This window comes from Protopterus annectens, chromosome 4.part0 (assembly GCF_019279795.1).
Source record: "Protopterus annectens isolate FY-2018-M chromosome 4.part0, PAN1.0, whole genome shotgun sequence".
NCBI lineage: Eukaryota > Metazoa > Chordata > Ceratodontiformes > Protopteridae > Protopterus > Protopterus annectens.
Window position 1 is genome coordinate 266,411,280 of NC_056733.1, and position 22,238 is coordinate 266,433,517.

General features: G+C 39.0%; 1 protein-coding gene across 2 annotated transcripts in view; it reads right to left on the reverse strand.

Annotated features, from left to right (window-relative positions):
- Window positions 1-22,238, reverse strand: part of PLPPR1 (phospholipid phosphatase related 1) — a 2,199,975-nt gene that overhangs the window by 63,982 nt on the left and 2,113,755 nt on the right. Inside the window, exon 10 of one of the 2 annotated variants that reach the window (XR_006364450.1) lies at window positions 14,363-14,577. The exons of the other annotated variant lie outside the window; for it this stretch is intronic. The gene's annotated coding sequence lies outside the window, so the exon portion shown is untranslated. The remainder of the gene's footprint in view (window positions 1-14,362; window positions 14,578-22,238) is intronic. 2 annotated transcript variants of the gene reach the window in all.

Here is a 22,238-nt window from a genome sequence, read left to right on the forward strand (position 1 = left end):
ATCCACCATGGCGGACATGTTCCATGATTTGCTCTTTGCATGGATTATTATGTCAGTAACTCCTTGTTTTACCTCTTATTGAGATCTGTTATGGTCACTTAGGAATTCACATCGTGGAACGCGCTCTTCCAAATATGGTTCTCAATAATGCTTGTCCTTGGCACCTTTGCTGAGAAGGCACATGCCCTGTGTCTGAAATGCCTACAGGAGCACATTATTCTCATGGCTAGTGAACTTTTCAAGCCATTGTCTTCCTTGCGTCCCTAAGCCAGTACAAGTATATCTGTTGGTAAAATGTGTCTGTCATTGGGTGTGTATGGTATGTTGTATGATGAATATGCTATGGCTACAGTAACCTTCCCCTTTATGCAGCTGCTTATCATTTGCACATAGTGCAATATATGGCCTCCACCCACATATCTACCGCAGTCGAGGCCACACTTTCTGCCCCCATTATGCACCTGTTTCTCTACTGAAGGTAGTAATATGAACAGCCAACCCATATCCCTGCTATAGCCAGGGCCATGACTTCTTCCCAATTAAAGGATGATGGCACACTTTCATGGCAGTGTCATGGGTTCCCAGTTACATATACAGCAGAACACTTACCTCACTGTCTCTTACAGCCACCTTATGGTTTGTTGTCCTGGTCATGGTACTTTACCATGCAGGACACCATCCTTCACTCTGCGTAGCTCCAGGAATACAGAATCTTTACTGAACTTCATTTGTTTCACAAGTGTAAATTTACAAGCATTATTGCAGAAAAAGGTACTGACATTTTATATCATGCTAAGCAGGGCCTTTTACTGTGGTGGTTATGTTAATGAAGCCAGTGATTGTCATAGGTCTGCCCATAATGCCATCACACAATCCTATGGCCACATGTTAGTATTATAGTGCAGTGCTACTTTATATGACATGTAATGTCTAAATGTGCATCTCTGTACATGGGACTATTACTTTTCCCCTTGAGTCAACCTGAGTGAGTCACCATGGTGTGCTAGGAAGAGTAGGATTTCCCTGCACTTCCTGCACAAGCACTTTAGGGAGCACCTGCTGGACTAATTTGATAGCCATTGTGTAAAGTGGATGTCCAGCATAGGGTTGCTGGGATGGAAAGGGAAGCCATTGGCATTACTCATCCTGATGAATAGTGCCAGCACAATTATAGTGACCAGAGTTGACATCACCTAAAGCTGCACCATCAATAAGAGGCAGTAAGAGGCAGAGGTTCAGGAGAAGGAGTATGATGTGTATCTTAAGCATATTTTTCAGTCAGTATCATTGTACTTGCAATTCATGCTTCCTTACTTGGGCATACTTTGTCTTTTAGCAGTGGAGAGTGACAGCTGAACATGGGTGGGTGTTGCTGAAGGTGGGTACACCTCTTTTGGCAGTGGACTGTGTGTACCACATGTGCCAGTTTGCTCCACAAGTGCATTTGGGTTCTCAGGACATGTCTGTATTAATTCTTGCCATTTCGTTGGATGTTTGCAGGTCCAGTTGTGGAAAAGGAGGAAGACAGGCCATGGTCATACTGGAATATGTCTGTTGCTGTCTATGGCATTTAGTCACCAGTGGCCCTAGGTCTGCCAGTTGCAGAGGGATGATGTTACCCTGTTGAGGATAACTTGGATGCATCACTGATGCCCTTCATTGCTACTTATTTGAGGGTAACTGGGCCTCCTCTTCTGACAGTGGTCCAGAGGGTCTCCTCTAATCTCCTGGCATCAGCTGTAAAGGCTGGCTGCAGTAAAGCTATGCTGACAACACATTCCTGCCTTCCTAGTATGGAGGACATAAAAAATAAGAAAACCAAAAATGCCTTATATATGCACAGTTTAGGTTGTGAAAACTTTAGGAAATTTACATTTTTTATTATTGTTCGTGTCATTCCTACTCAGAGAGGAGGTGATGTAAAAATTAATGTTGAGAGACTAGAGTTGGAATGGCAGCTTAGGCTAAATGCTACTAACACACCAGGCATTAATGACAGTTGCACTGTGACGAGTGTTTTGAAATTAAAGTCATTGCAACTATGAATTCTATAAAGGTTTTTTATTGTATAAATTTTAACAGATATTGTTTAATATATACAATTAGCAGCTCTCTGTTGTTTATTATTTGTATTTTATTTGAATATTTTAATGTTTTAAGATTTATAAAGGATTTTTGTATGTCTATTTTTAATTTTCATGCTGAACTGGGAAAACATGTGATTTATTAGTATTTAAATGGGCTGACTAATGAAAGTAATAGGAAGCCCAGGATGTCAATGGGTGAAAGCGCTTAGTGTTTAATTAAAGCTTGGACTGTTGTATTGGCTGGCGGTGGCATTTTTTATTATTTTTGTTTTATACGTATTTACACACTCTTGAGTGTTTTTACTGGTTTAACTGGGCTTCCTCTTCTGACAGTGGTCCAGAGGGTCTCCTCTAATCTCCTGGCATCATCTGTAAAGGCTGGTGGCAGGAAAGCTATGCTGACAATGCATTTCAGCCTTAGTAGTATGGAGGACCTTCTGGTTTTGCTTGTGGAGTTGTGCAATCAGCAGGTGTCAACCACCAGGCTACTGGGGGAGCAGCAACTCATGACATCATCCAAGATGGTGACTGATGTCTGGGCTGTTGCCCTATAAACCAGTCTGGATCCAATCAGGTTAGGACCCTTCCCTATCTCTAGATATTTTCATTTCCTTATGTTTCAAACCCCATTTCTCGTTCATTATTCAACCCTCCACATCACTAGTTGTTCAGCCTCTGTATGTCTGTGCCCATCCACTGTTCTCTGCGCTTTTTGTATGTATTCTACTATGTTTGTCCATCTGCCCTTCCTACAATCTATTTTCCCATTATCCCTCACTACCTTCTATGTCTATCTTTCCATTCATCGTCCCTCTTTTTTCCATTTTACATAGGGTCAGGGTGTCACATCAACTGTCACCACCTCTGTGGAGTCACTGCCATTACCCTACATTCTTTGACAGTCATATCTGACGGTCACAGATCTTCTCAAATGCAGTCTATCCATCTTATGGCTGGTGTCCTTGTCTTCTTTTGCTTTCTTACTGTCTCTCCCAAATCTGCTTTACTGAATTGTCTTCTGCTTTCCTACACATGTAACTGAACTACAGTAATATGTTCTCATTGACCTTCTCTACAGCTAGGGCTGCTGTGGATTCTACTCTGATGCCCTTATTTCATCATCTGTCACATGGTCTGTATCTCACTATCACTCTCCTCAACCACATTCTTACCAATAACCCCCTCTGTTAAACTCAGCATGGCTTTAGACCAAACCACAGGGCCATCACTGCACTAACAGACTTCTCTATTAGGATTAATCATAGCCACAATACAAGTAATAATGTATCTGCCCTTTTCTTGGACCTATCTAACGCCTTTGACACTGTCTCTCATAATAAACTGCTCCATCAACTAGCCTCTCCTGATATGTCCTATGCCAATATCTCCTAGTTTCTCAGCTACCTGTCAGACAGATCTCCAGATGTTAAATGACAATCTACCACTCTATCAACCTTTTCACCAGTCGCTGATGCTGTTCTCCCAAGGCTCCATACTAGGACCACTCCTGTTGAATATGTTTATCAATAATTTACACACTTCCTCAAAACACACCAACTAGTCCAGTATGCCAGTGATGCAACTCTTACCAGCTAAGCCTAAACTCCCATTCTTTTCCTACAGCTCACACAAGATTCATTATCCTCCGCAGAAAATTGGCTAGAAAAACCAGACCTAATGTTAAACCCAAACAAGACACAACTTCTCCTTTTCACTCCTAAGTATCATACCAAATGTAAAGCTATCTTTCAAAACATCTCTGTAAACAAGGCAACTATTGAGGCAGTCTACAGTACTAAATTGCTAGGGATTATAGTAGACAACACCTTTACATTCAACCTACATATCCATCAAGCAATCAAAATAAACAATATCTGACTAAAAGCAGCCTGATAACATTAGCATCCATCTAACTGATGTCTAAACTTCTGCATGACTCACCTATTTTCACGAAGCTCCAGTCGACCCTGAAAACTAAGCTAGAGCACTTCTATAACAAAAAGCCAAATTTGCTTCCAACAAACCATACTCTACACATCACTGTATTACCCTCAAGAACCTCACCTGGCTAGAGCTAATTCACCTCTTTACCTACTCTCAACTTTAGTTTGCTCACAGATTAGTATTTTGCCCTAAAACTGCCCTGCCCTAAGCAGAACAGTACAACTCCTCTATACCAATAGAGCTCTCCACTCTACTAACAAACATCTCTTCTCAAGTCACAAACCTGACAACAAAGCAGGACATGCTCTTTACTCCAATTGTAGCTCAAAATCCTGGAACTCAAGTCTACCTGCAATGAAACTCCTTAACAACACACATATCCTCAAAGATAAATTAAAACTGTTCCTGTTTGACTTCTGGCTATGCTTGTTGCTATTCCCCAGGTTAAATTATTCATAAACCATCTCTCCTGTGTACATGTAGATGTCAGTGATTCTCTATTATCTCTTAATTTTCTGTTCTCAACTTTTCTTATGACAAAATGCATACTTATATCTGACCTAATGTACTACTATGGAATTAGTTTGACATTTTGAAGGTGATGTACCCTAGGTTTGTGTTGAATATTTATTTATATACCCTGTTAACCAATCAAGTTGTTTGATTTTATGAGACCTTTTTAATAAAAATGATTAATTATTATACAGTGACAAAGTTATAGCCCTCACTTTTCATAACCTGATTAGCCAGATTATTTTTTTAAACAAGAATAGATTTTTAACCTTCCTACTAAAAAATTCAGTTATCTGCACTTCAAAACGTAGTGAAGAAAAAGAAGAAGGAAATATGGTTTACATTTTCTTTCCCTGAAGAAATGGAATAATTCCATTGAAGACATCTACCCCATACCTCTCAATCTTACTTCAAAAAATATGGACAATGACAAAAATAATTGGGGGACAAAGTCCCAAAAATAGGGAAAGATTTTAAATGTTGCTCTTATAAACTTAAAAAAGTCGCTAAAATAGTAGGTTGTGCATTAGCATGCATTTTCTTTTTTAAAATTTTTTATTAAATTTTAACTATAAACAAATATATTAACATTTCAGTTAAAAAAGAAATATATAACTTGATAAAAAAGGGTAACAGATAACAAGTAGTAAACCAATTGAAAAAACAAACAAAACAACTATTTACAAAGGTTTCTACGAAACAAGAAGTATTATAAAAATTAGAGTAGTTATCATTTGTCCTAAGAATTATCATTGCTTGTTTAATAGTTCTTTTAAACTTTTCCAGGCATTGTATGATGAAGTGATTCTTGTAGACCTCAGTTTAATAGTGATAAGTTCCAAGTAACAAACTTCAATGGTAACGTTCTTAAATTCTTTGAATGAGGGAGTTGCTTCATTCTTCCAATTCCTTGTTATTATTTTTCTCACAATTGATAACATGCTCCGCAAGATCAGATATTTCACTCTCTTAGCACAGTCAAGGATTGCAGTGTTGAAAAAGACTAATGGTTTGGTTAATATAAATTTGTCAGGAAAAAAGCCTGTAAAAAAGTGTTAATATCTTTTCAAATATGTCTTAAGAATAGTACATTCAAAAACATATGTTCCCAGAGAGATTTAAGGCTAGATTACATCTCTAACAACCCATCTTACTTTTAGATATTAATTTTATTCTATGTGGGATAAAAAAGATCTGTGTAGGAATTTTCATGTAAACATTTTCCAACTGAGAAAAGTTGTTTGAATGATGATAATTTTTTTTTATTCATCAGTAGCAGATTTATTTATAAGTTTAAAATAATTCCAATAACTTTCTTTGCTTTATTCTAATTCTTTTTAAATAAGTTTATATATCTGTGATAAGAGCCATTTACCAGATATTTTTTGATATATCATATTAGATAATAGCACAATCAGGTTAGGGATAATATTTTTCACTGATGGTTGCATGTTTTTTGTCAACAAATGGTCTACAATTTTGTACATGCAACCATAATTCATTATCCAAGTCAATCTATTAATTATATATTGAATGTAGTGTAAATTTCCTTTACTCATTAACTGGGACCAATGTATCAGATTATTTTCTTTAAAGGCATTTATTACAGATAAATTTATAGTAGAGATATTATTTTGTGTATAAGCTATTGGAAAAATAAGAAAAAAACATGGTTTATATTTTGGAATTCTTTGTTTGAACTTTTTTGAATTATTCAGTATATCGATGTAATTAGAGTTAATTGAATGATTAAAGTTATTCATAAAGTACTCTTTTAATATCCATAACAGATAGTTGTTCAAATTTAAATAATAATTGAAATATTTAGGAGAATTAGCTTGAATCCATGAGTGTTCTTGAAAGTCCTTTCATTTAGCAATATATTAACTATTTGATCAAAGAACCACTGTTCTGATAGATGATATGAAATATGGCTCTAGATCTGGAAACCAATCCCATCAAAAGACCAATCTCTTATATGATGATTTAAAGCTATTCTGGGCTTGGTAGGATACCACGGGAACTTTAGTATTAATGAATTTAACTTTTTTAAAAAGCTTTTAGGAGGGGGTAAAGATAATGACTGCACAATATATAAGATTTTTAGTAAAATAACTGTTTTGATAATGGAAAGTCTTTCTTCCACAGCAAATAAATATATGTTCCAGTTATTTGTGAGATTTATTATAGAGGTTAGACTACTATCATAATTAACTTCAATTATTTCATTAACCTTTTCTGCAATAATAATTTCTAGATATTTTATTTTTTATATTTGACTATATATTTATCAATTCTTTTCCCTATATCTTTTATATTATAATTTATAGGTAGAATTTTTGTTTTATTTTCATTAAAAGAAAGTCTACATTTCTTTTGAAAGTTTTCCATTAAAATAAAAAGATGAAAGTGAGTTGTTGCATTCATTTAAAGTCAATAAAATATAGTCAGCGAACAAGTGAATTTTAGAAGTTAAGCTTTTATTTATCAGAATACCTTTGATATCTAAATATGTTCTCATTAAATTTGTAAATAGTTCTATAACTAGGGTAAACAGTAAAGGAGAAAGTGGACATCTTTATGTAGTTCCTTTAAGGATCTTAATTGGATCTGAAGTAAATGAACCTATTTTAATGGGTCTATATTACATTGTCGAACTTGTATAAGTTCGAACAATGTAATATTGAACCCAAAAGTCCGAAACCACATAATAACGAATACACAGAACAGCAATTTTTTTCCCAGGGAAAAAATTGCTGTTCCCTAACAAAAAAATAAATAAATAAATAAAACTAAAGTGGGGGGTTTCGCCCCCCCACAGCCCCCTACTGAAATATACCAACTCTGAGATTGCACCACAGTGGAGGAAATAGCAAAGCCCCAAAAACAGCTCACCAATTTTTTTCCCTGGGAAAAAAAACGATGTACCGTGGCTTCGCTATTTTTGCTTTTCAGGCTTTTGGGTTTGATATTACATCATTTGAACTTATACAAGTTTGACAATGCGATATAGACCCTATTTTAACATATGTGTCAGAATTAACATAGAGGAGATTAATAATCGTATGAAATTAATTGAGAAATTGCTTTCTTCTAGTACCAATGAGAGATAATTCCTATGCACTGAGTCAAAAGCACTATTAATATCTAAACTTATAGGTAAATTTCTCATTTGCTCTACTCACAAAGTCGATTAATGTCAAAATTGTTTTAATATTCTAATAGGTGCTCCTGTTTAAAATAAATCCTGTTTGGTATTCATCAATCAAAGAATGTCAAAATTGTTTTAATCTATTAGCATGAATAGCCATAAGCAATTTATAGTCTATGTTTAGTAAAGAAATGTGTCTATTAGAAGAAGATTTCACAGGATCTTTATCAGATGTTAAAACTGGAGAAACCAGAGTGTATTTCCAAGAAGGAGGAACATTTTCTAAGTGTTTAACTATCTTAAAAACTCTGATCAATGTATCCAAAGCTTATTTTGTTATTAGCTTATAAAGTTCAGGAATAATGCTATCATTCCCAGGAGCCTTGTTTGGTTTTAATTTTATAATTTGAGCATTTAATTCAGATGTTGAAATAGGCCTGTCAATAAGATTAATTAGGTCTTCAGTCAATTTCTTCCTAATATATTTTTAAGGATTTTTTTTTTTCATTTCTTCTTGTGAATCTAGTAAGCTATTATTAGTATTTAATGAATTAAAATGATCTCTAAATTCTTTTAAGATGTCTTCCAAATAAGTAACTTTTTTCTTTTAACAAGAATATATTTCTGTAATATGACTGGATTTATTAAATAATTTTGTTCTATTAGCTAACTTATTCAAATACTTGGGGTTAAATGAGTAGTTAATTATTTTGATCCTTTCCAGATTGATCATAGTCTTATGATTTAGGATTTCTAAATATTTACTGTTTAATATATTTATATCTTCTGTTACATTTACATTTTTTTTATTATCTAGTTTTAATGTATCTAACTGTACTTGTAATTCAATCACCTCTTTGTCCTATTGTTTTCATTTTGAGGTATACCAGGATATAATTCTACCACATAAATGTGCTCTGAAAGCATCCCGTAAATCTATCTCAGATATCTCAGATTGTACCCCAGTACAATTCAAGTCCCTAAAACTTTTTTTTTTCTTTTAGGAAATATTCCTTCAAGTCCTTCAGATTAGTTACATAGGCATGTATGCATTTAATAGGAATGGTGCTATTACGTTTTAAAATTAAATCAAATGTAATAGCATTATGGTCTTAAAGTGGACATAATTTTAGCATACATTTTCTGAAGGATATGAAGTCTTGACACTCAATGTCTGCCATTATTTTGTGACTTCAGACCTCAATGATTTGCCAGAAAAGCATGTTTTTTTCACAAGCAGACCAAAATCTGGACATTATGTGAAAATCTGGACAGTTGAGAGTTATGATCTACACTGCTTTATCATCAAGGCAATGCAGACTATATGACCACCACCCAATCTGGCATTAAAGTTGCCCTTTCAGATGAACACTGCCTCTAAATGATGCAGTCATTTCTTTAACACTCAGTCTATCATTGTGCTCCTAATTTCAAAGTTTACTAATTCTCTCCTCTCCTGCACTTTTACTAGCTTATTAGTTTAGCACTTTACCAGACTTCTTGTAGCAATTATTGTAGCACACAAAAGTGCTACCAGCACTAAATGTTCTACAAGGAAACTGCTCCAGTATTTATTAATGCCCACTCCTCCAGGCATGTCTAAAGGTCTGTTCCCTGTGCTTTATCCTATTAACCTGGTGAACTTGGGCGTCTGAGGCAATGTAGCAACTGCCTCATGTATACTGACAGCCCTCTCCTCTTACCTCCCAACACTCAGACTTGTGAGAGATGCACTTACATATCCAAATTGGAAGCCATGCACTCTCCAACCAAGACCGGAATAGCTATTCAAGAGGAGAAGGTCAACACTTGCACCACACCACATGGAACACTTAGCCCTCTAGAACACAAATCAGCACTGCCTTCACATAAAAACACAAACCCCACACTCACTTTCATGGAGGCTCTCAATAAAAATCTACCCAAACAGCAGAAACCCCCAAGGCAGAAATGCACTTGACCACCACAACACTAATCACGAGACACATAACTCTCCTAAACAGTGTGCCACTCAACCAAAGCCTCTAAGGCAAAATAGCATGCCCAACACACTAGTCATAGGTGACGCAATAGTGAGGCACACTGATGTCTCACTCACTAGGTTGAATAAGGAGAAAATAACAGTCAGCTGCCTGTCAGGCACCAGGATCCACCACATAACAAATGCACTCAGGTCCCTCAACAACAGGTACAAATATGACTCTGTCATTGTACATGTGGGTGTGAATGACCTGAGACACACCTCCCTGGACTACATGAAAAGAGACATGGAGGAACTCTTGGATTATGTATCCCAGGCGAGTATGACCCTAGCCCTGAGCAGCATCCTACCATCACCCAGAATGATACCACAGTACAACCAAAAAATGATTGATTTCAACAATTGGCTAAGTTTCTGGTGTCATTCTAAGGGGATCCAGTATCTGTCTGCCTGGGATGACATGACTGACGGACCTTGATGCTTTGCCAGAGATGGCCTGCATCTGTCACCCCTGAGCTTCCAGATACCGGTTAAGGCTCTTGCCACCCCTATAATGCCTTTTTAGGCAGTGTTCCAAAGACCAAATTACCACCATAACAGCTACAAACAAATGCAATCTGAGAGTCAAGCTGCTCAATGATAGAAGTCTAACTCTCAAAATGCACTCACTTGAAGCTGTCTTTAAAATGGAGAACAAAGACATTTGTGCTGTGACAGAGACCTGGTTCAAGGCAGCAGAAAGCACCCCTGCACTACCAGGCTATAACTCATTCCACACCTTTCGTCCCCAGAACTTCGATTGAAGCTCCAAATGCAGTGATGTTTACATATTCATAAAGGATGTGCACACCTCCAGACTGGTAGTCCAACATAACACATCTGAGATACTTCAGGTGCAGCTAACATTGGGTAAGACAGCAATTCATGTTGTAGCCTGCTATAGGTCCCCAACCATGTCCCAAGACTCACACTTCACTTTCCTAAGCACCCTGGGGAATATTAGGGTCCAACCTAGCACTCTCATACTGGATGACTTCAACTAACCCTCCATTAACTGGGAAAACTACTCATGTACCAATACACTTGCCCAATGCTTTCTAGAATTCATTAATTCCAATGCTCTGGACCATCTCATTCTTACCCCCACTAGAGGTAGCAACATCCTTGACCTGGTCATTACTAACATGGGTGACTGTTGCTCTACACCAATAGTCAACTCCTCCTTGGTTAGATCCGACCACAAACTAATCACATTGGAAATCAACACCCCCCCCCCCCGCAAAGGTAACCACCATGAAAAACTTCTCCAAAGCTAACTTTGGGCTCCTAAAAAACAGAGGTGGCTAACTTCATGGCACCCATGCAAATGGAGAATAGTTGCATGACCGCCGAATCATATACCAATGCACTGTACAAACACATACACAAATGCATGGATCTCGCCATACCCAATAAAACAAAGATACTCTCCTCAAAAAAAAGGAAGCCAATCTGGTGGTCCCCTGCCATAAACAAACTCTACAACAGAAGGAGGAAACTGACGTGGAATAAGGCAAATTCCGAAGAATGAAAAAAACTCCCTTATCAGCCTCAACAAAAGGTTGAGATCCCTCATCAAATCCTTTAAAGCTAGCTATGAAAACAGAATTGCAGCAGATAGTAAAGACAACCACATGGCCTTCTATAGTTATGTAAAAAAATCTCCATGGCAATACCTAGATTTGCACTGAGCTACTGCACAATGGTACCTCCTATATCGAGCCAACAGATATTGCCAATATACTGGCCAACAGAATCAGTGCTAATTTTACCTCCCCCAAAGGACCAATCACAATACCAGTAGATTGCCAGGCACCCAGTATTACTGCTGCACAGGTTAAAACAGCACTGTCCAAGGCCAAGAATACAGCTTCTATGGGACCTGACAATATCCCTGGCTGCATTCTACATTAACTACAGAGTGAACTGGCACCTCACCTATGTGCCTTGTTCAATCACAGCCTCACCTCAGGCTTTGTCCCTACCAAATGGTGCACTACTACAGTCATCCCTCTCCACAAAGGAGGAGCATCTACAGACTCAGGAATTATTGTCCCATTAGCCTGATGAGTCTGATACGCAAAGCTATGGAATGCATCATCATGGACCTAATAAACAAGGATATAGGGAATCTACAAACTCTGGATTCTACACAATTTGGTTTTGTGAAGGGTAGATCATGCCTGTTCAACTTGGTCAACTTCTTGAAGTCAATCACCAGAGCTGTGGATGAAGGCAAGGTGGTTCATACAGCCTACCTTGATCTGGCCAATGCCTTTGATACCATTTCCCACTCAGGAATCATAGAAAAACTCACTAAGCTAGGCATCAACCTCTATATCACTAGGTGGGTTGCAAACTGGCTCACAGATAGCACCCACAGTATGAAAGTAGCTGACTCCAAGTCAGAGTGCCGACCAGCCATGAATGGAGTCCCACAGAGTTTGGTTCGGGGTCCTCTCCTGTTTGGTATCTACTTCTCTGAAGTCCAGGCCAACACAAAGGGACTCTGGCTGACAAAGTTCGCAGATGATTGCAAGTTGGGAGCTATTATTAACTCCCCAAGTGATGTTGACATCCTACAGAAAGGCTTCAATGTGACCAACATCTGGTGTCAAAACCATGGCCTTAAGTTTAATGCCAAAAAACGTGTCATCATCCCCCTTGGGAAAAACCCGGTTCTCTTGAATTACGACACTAATGTAGTCCACTGAACACAGAAGGCATTATAAGAGATCTGGGAACACAGGTTGAAAGCAACCTCTCTTTTGACCACCACACTGCCACTGTGGTCAGAAAATCCATCTATGTGACACATCTCATTATTAAGGGTTTTGTATCCAGGAAGAAAGAGGGCATTGTCTCCCTCTACTCTTCCCTCATTAGGTCAATCATCGAGTACAATGCCCCATTTGGCATGTACCTCACTAGACACCTGCAGCAACTGGAGAGGCCACAAAAGTACCTCACAAAGAGGATCCTAGGCCTTAAACACTTGTCCTATACAGACAGACTCAAAAAACTCCAACTATTTTCTGTCTCATTTTGCCTACTTAGAGGCAATCTCTGCTTGACTTACAAAGCCATGTCTGACCCAGCTCTGTTAGAAATGCTACTTCTAAAGAAATCCCAATCCCTCCGCACCACACACTCCAGAGACCTCAACCTCCTTACCACAATCAACAGAACATGCTGGAGGGACAGGTTCATAATCAAGAGACTGCCCATGCTATGGAACAGACTTCCCATACATGTCAAGCAGAGCACCTCACTGGCTCTCTTCAAGAAAAAATCTTGATGAGTGGATAGGAAATAGAAAATTCACTCTGGGGATCACTCCAGTGGCTCTGCTCGACAGAAGCACTAGGAACTAATGTTGGGTGGCATGATGCCAGGGTAATCCTATGGGCTAGGCTTGTAAAGGCTCCAGGGCTATTAGCCTAGTACACACCTATGAACATGCTAAAATAACTTTCATGGATATATGCATAGGTGGAAGAAATGGACGCTGCAGTTACAGAAAGTGGAAATGCAGAACAAAGTGAACAAAAGCAACACTTCTTATAAGCAAAGTAGTCATTTCATCAAACACGTCCATAATTACTTTCCTGACCTCAAAGTTCACAGAACAGGACAACAGCCATGTACATGCATGTTACTGAAAGATATGGGCCAGTAGAAACAGAAGATGAAAAGCCTACACAAAAACACTAAATGCAACAAATAAATAACAAATGAACAATTATTCCCTTTGCTTCCCCTTAGTATTACTCTATTTCACTGTCAGTAATCTTAGGATAACACATACCAGGTTATCAGTTCCACTGAATCCAATTAGTTTGTTCCCTTTCTCTGTTCTTGCCAAATACTGTTTGATCAGGACACGATGGAAACTTGTCCAGTTTGCACTTGATGGGGTGAAGGGTATTCATCTCTTCTATACTTTTCATTTTATATGGCAGGGATTAGTCTAACAGCACCAATCTACTGAAAATAAGTGCTCCTGAGATGTTCAGAAGTCTGGACACAGGTGTCTGTGTTTCATTTAAGAAGTTTATTTTTTCCTCATCATGCCTGTTAAGTCACATCTACAAGTATAATTGTTTTAGTTTAGGCATTTCATATAATTTCAGAAAACAGCAGATAAGCAAGAAACGAAACAAGTCAAATGTAGTCAAGTCATCAGTTAAATAATAAATAATGACTTTTTCTGTTTTCAGGTAATGAAATGTATTGTCTTCCTGTGAAACTAAATTATGCAGTTTCCTGAATGAGTAACACAATTTTAAACTATGACATTTTTTTTCAGAACTGACTCTCTGTTAATATTTACTGAATTTATGGGGTCATGTAAATTACTTGGCAAATGGTGTATTGAGGGAAAATGAACTGAAACAACAGAAACATAAAACAGTAAATATGGTCACATTTCTTGCAGGCAAATGTTGGGAAAGATATAAAATAAATACCACCCAGGTGAGAGGAATAGTGGGATAACAGCCAACCACAGTACTCTATGCATTCTGTAATACTTAAAAAAACATTGAACGTTATTTGCTGGTAATTCACTAAAATAGCATTTAATGGTTTTTGACCCCCCCCCCCCAAAACAGCATGATATGGAAAAAAAGCCAGCATTTCACTTACCCACCCACAGCAGCTCTGTCAGTTGCTTAGTTGAATAAATATTTACATGTTTTAGATGACTTAGAAAAAAGCCCTGCAACCAGCGTACTAATGATGTTAGCAGTTAAGAACCAGAGCTTCCATCAAACCCTCATGTTCTGTGACAAGTCTTCATTTATCAGCTACACGTGGCACACTTCACTAGTGCACTGAACACCGTGATTTTTAAAAGGCATCTAAAAACAATTACGAGAATTAAAGAAAATAACTTTCATGTAAGCAGCTGTGTGGGCATGTAAATTCTGATAAATAGTCTTAACATGCTAAAGAGTATCAATGGCAACAGTTTATATACACGTACTTTAGCAAATAATTTTCCATTTTATACAGTGTTTGAAATGCAACATATTAAATAACTGCATGTCTGAAGTAACAGCTACTATAAATGGGTCTTGCCCTTGTTGCAACATTTTGCTCGACACTGCAAAGTATGACACAAAACAAACAGACTGCCCCTAACTTTGTAAAGGTTGTATTGTTTACTAAGAAGCAAATTCAGTTCTATATGTTAACAAAACCACTTCCTCTCAGCAGCTTTGGTGAATAAGAGAAGAAACACTGTGAGGCACAATTTGTTCCCCTATGATAGCAATATGGACAGTGGAGCATTTCAAGTAGTAGTAGTAGCTATATGCATGCCAGGATAGTACTACGTGCATGTGCTGTATGCCCTCAGCATGTCTATGGTAATGCCAATAGTTCTACACAAGACATAGCTTCATAGCTCAGGAATGAATAGTACAAGGCAGATATAAACATCTCATACTGGATCCAGGACATCTGTCATGTGGACTTCACTCCAATCTGCTCTCCTCTGTATTCTTCCTCCAGGAACATTTCAGAGGGAGATCCTTTAGGTATTTCAGAGATATCACAATCATTTTCTTTACTAAGACAGCCCTTTCATGCACATTGTGGCTCATGAATTAACCTGTTCCTAAAACCTCCGAGGAATTTTGTGTCACTGTGGGGGAATTCCATAGAACAGTAGAAGTGCCTGCTTGGCATTCTATACCATACTCACATGGGTATAAAAGACCCCTTTGTGTATACAGCGGAAGCTGCAAGTAAACTGGAAGGGGTTCCCTTCTATCAACTATCAAGTGCTGTGAATTGACATTGATACCACAGCCAAAATTTGTGTTAATCATTTTGGGGAACTTAAGATGCTGACATCTGGCTGATAAGTCATTTGCCTTGAGCATTCAACTAGAAGGATCCCAAGAATCCCAATAGGATGCCTGTTTGGTGAGTAGAGTGAGGTTGTGACACAATCCTGCAGCTTTTTTTTTTTAAGTATAAAAAGTATATGAAAAGCTTGTGATTACAATCTTCTGGGAAATCACAGAAAATATGAAATAAAATAAAATAAAATATGCAGCAAATATGTAATACAAAAAATGTAATTGTTTCGCTTTGTGACTATAAGATCTGTAATTATTTGTTGTTAAGCTAGAGTTAAAAGCTCTAAAGAGTAAGTAAAATATTTAGTAAATTTATTTCTGGGAGAAGACAGCTAAACTATAGGAGATGCTGAAAAACTGCAATTAAGCAAACTGCCTGTGTGGGGGTTGTTAGCCAGAAGATAAAAACAAACCCATTATTAATTAAAATATGACAGAACTGTTTCCTTTAAGACATTGCGTCATGGAAGTTTCCAAGAAATACCATGGACTGCAGTTCACCAAGGGAAGAAGGGTTTGAAAGAATGGTATTAATGACATGTCTTGCATTGTGGACCCATTACAAGTCACCCCTCCAAGGGTCAAACTGAATGACCCCCTTCCCAGAGACTACTGAACTAGCAGCCATTATCTTAGCAGTTTGTAACCGAGTGTTATCCAAGGCTTTGGTGAGTACAGGCTATCTTGCTACTAAGTACCAGTGATTTTTTTCCTACATTTGTGCCTCTACCTGTTATGTGCTGAAGATTCAAATACTGTAGACATGATACAGTAACTCTTACATTTAGATATATATAGGAAAGCTTCAGCTGGCTAGACAGACTCTACTTTTAACAATGTCATCTGCTCAAACTGGTTAGTTTTTGTTTTTTCCCTGTACACTTATACATTTTCCTCATATTTAACTTCTAACTGTGTTGTGAAACTTCTGCTTTAAATAATGTAATTATGTTTATTCACCTTTATGGGCATGTGACTTATGTATATATTTCTATATTAACTGAAAAGGGTACATGTTACTGTGAAAGGAGACTACGTGCTGGTATCCACATTTGTATGGCCAGAATGCTCTGCTATACATTACCATTTGTAATAATAGTTATTTGGCTTAAACATGCAGCAGTATGTGATGATGTGAGGTATTGCCAACTATGCCAGAAGAAGTAGGGCAGTGGATGTGTAACATATCCCAACATAGCGAGGTTTGTAAATAATTATATGTCATTTGTATACCAAACTGACATGTACAGGTGCTTGTGTTGAAAATGTATTTGTACAGCTGCTTGAGTTAAAAATGTACCAACAGTGGGTCCTGCTGGACAGAAAAGAAATACACCTGTATGTCAGATTATACTGTAATTGTTGAAATGAATATATTGTAACAGAGGATACAGAAAGAGAAGAGGTTAAGCTCAGTCCAGCTAACTTTTTAAAAGTAGTCTGAAATTAAATTACATGGTTTAGGCTATAAAGATTGTATCTTACAGTTCTGATTGCAGCCAGAGACAAAATGTCTGTAAAAAACAGGACTAGGAGTCCTACTGTATTGTCCTTAGTGGTAAACTAATTGCTACCCTGGAAGGGTGGAAGTTTTTGAAATGGTTTTATAGCTTCCAGATGCTATAGCATATCTTAGAAAACCTCTTTATGTGTGTATTAATGACACATATATGTTAGACTCTGGTTCAGTTTCTAGTAAAGGTGGTAGTGCAGGAGCCAGAAGTCAGGTGACTAGATGTATGTAATGTCATTCTGTAATCCAGCACTGAAATGATGTTTTAATACTAGATGAGACAGAAGTCTCAAGGCAGTCTGTTTTTGAAACCTGACAAAGAAGGAAGATCACTCACCCACTTCTTCTTGCCTTGGTTAGGAAGCAACCAAGGAATAGTAATTATTTAGATCAGTTAGCAAAATATAGTAAGATTAGTTAAGTACTGTTTTTCTGTATCTATGTGGATCTATCCATCTGTGCTATTTTTAAGATTTCCTGTGATTGAAACTCTGGTGTTTCTTATAAATAAATATTTAGTATTTTCATGTTCTTTTATTATTTATTATTAAATATATTTAAAATGTTCATTGCAGCTGGTCTTTTAGAGAATATTTTAACATTTGAGAGTACTCATATTTATTTGGTGACACTGTGGCTGCTCCTGAAAGCCTTGCTGCATTGGTCAAACACCACCATTTGTATTAGTATTAATTTTACTCAGTATAATTGGGTATCCTTGTAAGAGTCCTACAGTAGCTGACTTTGGAGTGTTCTGGTGGCAATACCTACCTTATAGTCTGGGCAGAAAGGGTGTAAGTAAATCTGTGCCAGCTTTTCCTAGGTGTGTGTGTGTGTGTGTGTGTGTGTGTGTGTGTGTGTGTGTGTGTGTATGTGAAAATCAAATTTCAAAGAGTGCGTGTGTCAGCTACTTGGAGCAGGGACACAGAGCACTGGTTTCACAGAGAGGATGGTGGAGGACTTGGCTTGGAACACTCAGCTGAGGACTCAACTGTACAACTGTGACAGTGGGGAGAGTTGGGAGTCTTACTGTGGGCCTGGACAGAGAGAGAGAGAGAGAGAGAGAGAGGAAACCCAGCCCCTGGACCGAGTGTGTTCTCTGTGTACTCTTAAGGGAAATTGTGCTTGGTGTAGAGAGCTGCATCTGAAAATACTGTTTGTATCTATCTTTGTTCCAAGTGAACGTCCGTCATCAATGTCAGTGGTAAGGATTGAGGCTCCTTGATTACTGGCCCAGAGCAGGGATGCCACATATTGGTGAGCAGTGGTGTGGATATTAATTGAAGTTCAGTAGCCTATAGACAGTTGTCACTGAAGCTGTATGTACTTTTAGCAGCCACAAGATAAACATACAGAGTTTCATTTTCACAATACTTTTATTTATCTTTTTTTAGTTTAGTTTAGTGAAGGAAAGCAGATAAAGATGTCAGCAGAGGATTATGAAAAGCTGACAAAGAACCAGCTGGCCAAGATGTGCGAAGCCAAAGGGCTGCTGCATGCCAACTGACTAAAAGCTCTCTCCAACCAAGACTGAACTTGACAGTCATGAGGAGAAGGTAAACATTTGCACCACACCACACTCATCACATAGTCTCACTAAATCTACACCACCAAAATACACACATAGCAACACAAAAACATTCACAGAGGCTCTCAATAATAATCTGTCTAAGCAACAGAGACCTCCAAAGCAGAAATGCAAGCAACCTCCATCCCCCAACACAACCCAAATGACACATAGCCCACAGACTCAGTGTGCCACTCAACCACAGCCAGTAAGGCAAAACAACGTACCCAACACACTAGTCATAGGTGACTCTATAGTCAGGCAGACTGATGTCCCACTCACCAGGCTAAACAAGGAGAAGGTTACTGTCAGCTGCCTGTCGGGTGCCAGGATCTGCTACATAACCCATGCACTCAGGTCACTCCACAACAAGTACAAATATGACTCTGTCATTGTCCATGTTGGTGTGACTGACCTGAGACGTACCTTCCTGGACTACATGAAAAGAGACATGGAAGAGCTCTCCAATTTTGTAGTCCAGGCAGATATGACCCTAGCCTTGAGTAGCATTCTGCCATCGCCCAGAATGATACCGCAGTACAAGGACAAAATGATTGACTTCAACAATTGGCTAAGCTTCTGGTGTCATTCTAAGGAGATCCAGTATCTGTCTGCTTGGGATGACATGGTTGACAGGCCATGATGTTTTGCCACAGATGGCCTGCACCTGTCGCCCCAGGATTCCAGATACTGGCTAAGGCTCTTGCTGCCCCTATAGTGCCTTTTTTAAGCAAGGTTCAAATAACAAATTCACCACTGTGACAGGAACAGGCAAGCAAAAACTGAGGGTAATGCTACTCAATGCTAGAAGTCTAAATCTCAAAATGCACTCACTCAAGGCACTCCTTAAAATGGAGAACATCGATATCTGTGCAGTGACCGAGACCTGGTTCAAGGCTCCAGAGAACACCCCTGCACTACCAGGCTATAACTCATACCGCACCTTTTGGCCATGTAACCTTGACCGGAACACCAAAGGCGGAGGTGTGTCCATATTCATTAAGGATATCCACACCTCCAGGCTAGTTGCTCAGCATAATGCATCCGAGGTTAACCAAGTGCAACTAACTCTGGGCAAAAGTGCAATCAAAATTGTAGCTTGCTACAGATCCCCCACCATGCCCCAGGATTCCCACTCCCCTTTTCTTGATGTACTGGAAAATATTAGGGTTCAACCAAACACCCTAATAATGGGTGACTTCAACTAACCCACCATTAACTGGGAAAACTACTTGTGTACCAACTCCTTAGCTCAATGCTTTCTGGAATTCATAAACTCCAATGCCCTGGATCAACTTATCCACACCCCTACCAGGGGCAACAATATCCTAGATCTATTTATTACCAACATAAGTGACCGGTGTTCCACACCTGAAGTCAACTACTCGTTGGTCCAATCCGACCATAAGCTAATCACCCTTGATATCCACATCCTGCCCCCACCCCCCATTAAGGAAACCATGGTAAAAAAAATCTCCAAAGCCAACTTCATGCTTCTTAAGACAGAAGTGGTGAACTTCATGACATCCATGCAGATGGACAATACAGTTACAACTGCTGAATCCTACACAAATGCACTCTAAAAGCACTTACACGAGTGCATGGATTGTACTATCGCAAACAGAACCAAGATGCTATCCCCCCAAAAAAGGAAGCCATTCTGGTGGTCCCCTGTCATAAACAAAGTGTACAGCAAAGGAAGAAACTGTTCCAAAAGAGAGTAAAATCCCATGAGTGGAGGAGCTCCCTGGTCAGCCTCAGTAAGAAGCTGAGATCCCTTATAAGATCCCCCAAATCTAGCTATGAAAACAAAATTGCCACTAATTCTCAGGACAACCACAAAGCATTCTATAGCTATGTCAAAAAATCTCGATGGCAACACCCAGATCTGCTCTGTGTTATAGCACAACGGCATGAAAATTACAGAACCAACTGATATTGCCAACATCCTGGCAGATAGGTTCAGTGCTAACTTTATCCCCACTCACCCCCTAAAGGGCCCATATCTATACAGGAAGAATGCAGAGTCCCTGTAATCACAACTATGCAGGTAAAAGCTGCACTCTCTAAAGCTAAAAACACAGCATCCATGGGACCAGATAACATCCCAGGCTGTGTTTTACATGAACTTCAGAATGAACTGGCTCCCCACTTAAGCACCATGTTCAATAATAGCCTCGCATCAGGCTTTGTGCCCACTGAATGGTGCACAGCAACAGTTATCCCACTCCACAAAGGGGGAGCCACCACTGATCCCGGGAACTATCGACCTATTAGCCTGATGAGCCTGGTCTGCAAGGCCATGGAACATATCACCAGTTTGGGTTTGTGAAAGGCAGATAATGCCTCCTGAACCTGATCAACTTCTTTGAGGCAGTCACCAAAGCCGTAGATAAGGGTAAGGTGGTTCACACAACCTATCTTGACCTTGCCAAGGCTTTCGACACTATCCCCCATTCTGGAATTATAGCTAAACTCACTAAACTAGGTATAAATCCCTACATCACAAGATGGGTTGCCAACTGGCTCACTGACAGAACCCACACTGTAAAAGTTGCAGACTCCAAATCTGACCTCAAAGCAGTGACAAGTGGAGTACCACAGGGTTCCATCCTGGGACCTCTCCTGTTTGGTATCTACTTCTCTTAAGTACAGGCTAACACAGAAGACCTCTGGCTAATGAATTTTGCAGATGACTGCAAACTAGGAGCCATAGTTAAGTTCCCAAATGATGTGGACATCCTACAGAAGGGCCTCGCTGAGACAGATGCCTGGTGTCAGAGCAATGGCCTCAAGCTCAGTGCCAAAAAGTGCAGTGTCATAAACTCTGTACCCATGAACTACCACATAGGCAGCAATCTACTTAACACTGAATGTGTGATAAGAGACCTTGGGACCCAGGTGGACAGTAGTCTCTCCTTTGATAGTCACATCGCCACAGTAGTCAGGAAGTCCTTCTAAGTGGCACACCTCATCATAAAAGGGTTCTCATCCAGGAAAAAAGAGGTCATTGTTCCCCTGTACTCGACACTCATTAGATCCATTATAGAGTACAATGCCTCTTTTGGAATGTACCTCACAAGACATCTGCAGCAGCTGGAAAGGCCACTGAAGTACCTCACAAAGAGGATTACTGGCCTCAAACAAATGCCTTACACTGTCCGCCTCAAAAAACTCCAGCTTTACTCCGTAGCATATCGCCTACTCCAATGTGATCTCTGCCTAACATATAAAGCTATATCAAATCCAGAGCTGTTGGACACGCTACACCTAAAGAAATCCCAATTCCTCCGAGTTACACACTCTAGGGACCTAAACCTAGTCACCACAATAAACAGGATATGCTGGAGGGATAGATTCCTGTCCCAGAGACTTCCCATACTCTGGAACAGGCTACCCATCTATGTCAAGCAAAGTTCTTTATTAGCACTCTTCAAGAAAAATCTTGATAAGTGGATGGGAAATAGGAAATACACCCCGGGGATCACTTCTGTGTCTCTGCTCGACAGTGGCACAGGAAAATAACTTTCTTGGGTGGAGTAAGCCAGGGAACCTTGTTGGCTAGGCTTACAT